Here is a 3,280-nt window from a genome sequence, read left to right as displayed (position 1 = left end):
CCCCAAAACCTAGTCCAAGGTTTCTTCCAATAGTCAGCATAGTAGAATAAAAAGATCATGGAACCCAGAGCTGGGAGAGCTGGGTTCAAATCCCAGACTTCCAATTTAATAACTTTGCCACTCTGGAGAAATCCCTTTATGTTACTGAGCCCAATTTTTTTTTCCATCTGCAATGTTTGGATAGAGCCAGCCTCGTGTAGTGAGGAAAGCATTGGATTTAGAGGTCAAGGACCTGGGTTTTATTCAAAAGTAGTTGAGCCTGTTCCAAAATTCAAGGTGAGAATAGTATGTTGGGATGACTTCCTGGACAAAGCCACTGTCATTCTTAAAAATTGTACTGTCTGAGAGTTAAAAGGGATTTTAGACATTATTTTGTCTCATTTCATAAACCCCATTTTTGTCATGTTGTCATCCAGCCACTGTTTAAACATTTCTAGTGACCCAGATGTCACTAGCTTAGGAGGCAGCCAGTTTCATTGCTATAACACCACTGACAACTGGAAAGTTCTCAAACTGAAGCAACCCTGTCTTTTGGTAAATTCCATCACTTGGTTTTACCCTGTGGTAACACCTTTGTCCCTGCACAGAAGACTATTTTCTCTTCTCTAAGGCAGTCTTTCAGATATTTGGAGACAATTTCATGTTTACTATTATATCTCCTTTCCAGGCAGAATATCACAGTGCTTCAGACTCTTTCTTTAGTCCTTCAATCAATAAATTGAATCAAATATCTGAGGCATAGTATGGATAACTGTAATCAGAAAAACTTGAGTTCAAATCTTGCCTCAGACATACTAGCTGTGTGACCCTGAGCAAGTCACTTAAATTCTCAGTTTCTTCATCTGTATAATGGAGGTAATAACAACACCTATCTCCCAGGGATGCTATGAAGCTAAAATGAGATAATATATGTAAAGTGCTTCACAAACCTTAACGTGATAGCTAAATGACACAGTGAGTAAAATGCCAGGCCTGGAGTCAGAAAGACTCATCTTCCTGAGTTCAAATTGGACCAGAGACTCCTCCATGTATGACCTTAAACAAGTCATGTAACTCTGATTGCCTCAGGTTTCTGATCTGTAAAATGAGCTGGAGAAGGAAATGAGAAACCATTTCATTATATTTGCCAAGACAGAGCTTAAAATGACAGACCAACAAACCTTAAAGCACTACATAAATGCCAGTTACTATTATAAATTCTTGTACACAGATCCTGATAACCTAGAGATAAAGGAGGAAAGGAAGGCCTGATTCTCACCCTCAGGAATCTTTCCATATCATTGGAACATAGGAAGAACACTCAAAAATATTAGCCTTTTCATCAGTCTGAGCAATTTAGATAAAGGAGAAAATCATCAATGGCATTTTTAGTAGTCATAGTTGACACAAAATTAGCAGGGTCAGCTGAGATACAGACAGTATAGAAGACAAAATCAAAATTAAAAATAATACTTGACAGGCTAGAACACTGGACTTAATTCAGTATGATGGAATATAATATCAATAAATGGAAAGTCTTGCACCTGGGTTCAAATCTGGAACCATGAAGCTATGTGCACCCTTTGACCCAGCAATAGAAACAGTAGGTCGATATCCCAAAGAGATCAAAGACAAGGGAAAAGGACCTCCCCATACAAATATATATATATATATATATATATATATATATATATATATATATGTATATAAGCTCTTTTTGTTGTGGCAAAGAACTGAAAACTGAAGGCATATCCCATCAATTGGGGAACAATTGAAACAAATTGTGGTATATGCTTATAAAAGAATACTATTGAGTCATAAGAAATGACAAACGATCATCACAAAAAAAAACAAACAACTTGGAAAGACTTATATGAAGTGATGTAAAGTAAAGTGAGCAGAACCAGGACAATACTGTACACAATAACAACAATAATGTATGATGATCAACTGAATGACAAATACTATCAACAAAACAATGATCTGGGGCAACTCTAAGAGATTCATAACAAAAAAAAAGAAGAATATCCACTGCTGTTGAAGGAACAGAGGGAATCCAAATGCAAATCTTTTGAAACATACCATTCTTTACTTTATTCCCTCCATGAATTGGTTGTATCAGTTCTCAGTTCCACCATCAGCATATTGGTATGTATTTCCTATAAAACTACATAAATTCTAAAGTGTCCTATCTGAGAAATACCCTGAAACACAGAATCTCAGGAACGTATTGTAGGATAGACCACAGAACCACACAGATTAGAAGGCAAAATGAAACTCTGAATGTGACATAAAGAACTTGAAGATGCCCTAAAGGTTATAATATAGAATGTCAGAGATAGCAGGTGCTCTTAGACATATAGAATATTGAGGTTAAAGGAACTAGAACATTAAATTCAAGATGTCAAAGCTAGAAAAGAACTCATACTGGCTCCCTCATTTTACAGAAAGAACCAGAGAGGTTGAGTGACTTATTTGATCAGGTCTAAATAACCTAATCCACATTAGAGCCTTGGCTAGAATGCATGATCTCCTAATTCTCTTTCCAGGGCTCTTTCCATCTCACTTTGGATCCAAGTCTGTCTATTTTTCATATTTCAGAGGGCCCTGTTATTTCTGTGACTTATCTGAAACCTTTTTATTGAGCTCCCACTCCATCTGTCAGTCTGCCTGTATAGTGTGACTCTATGCTTTTACTCCCTCTCCCTTAGAGCTACAAATTCAAATGAAATTTGGGCCTTTGGGGTCTTTGATTCCATAGGCAACAATGACAGCTCTTTCCTATTCACTCTGACTGGAGAAATCAAGTGAAAAACGAATGTTCAATGCTGACTGATTAGCTGCTCAGGCCTAGGATTGTTCTCCTTTAGTCAGAATATAAAGCCCCAGTGGTGTCCCAAGGCACAGAACCAATACAAGACAAATTCTGGTGCTGGCCAGTGACCCATGGAACCAAAGGATCAGAATTAACTCTTTCTTCCGTAGGAAAGTAGAACATAACAAATTGAAAACCAAGCTCAGAGTCTGTAAGACTTAGATCTTCTTCAAATTCTGACTCTCTAAGGATAAACTCCCTTAACTATGAAGTGGGAATAAAAATTCTCTTACTACTTTCCTCATTGAGTAAAGGTGAAGAATGTGGTTTATTCTGGTTAGTCTTTCTTCTTTAAGTCTCTTTCCATTCCAGGCCATCTTGTTCAACAGCAAACAATCTTCCTAAAGCTCAGATTTGACTATGCCATCAACCTTCTTCCCACACAAACAATAAATTCTCGAGGCTCCCTATTACTTCCAAGATCAA

This window comes from Gracilinanus agilis, chromosome 1 (assembly GCF_016433145.1).
Source record: "Gracilinanus agilis isolate LMUSP501 chromosome 1, AgileGrace, whole genome shotgun sequence".
Taxonomy (NCBI): domain Eukaryota; kingdom Metazoa; phylum Chordata; class Mammalia; order Didelphimorphia; family Didelphidae; genus Gracilinanus; species Gracilinanus agilis.
Note: the sequence above shows the minus strand (reverse complement) of the source record.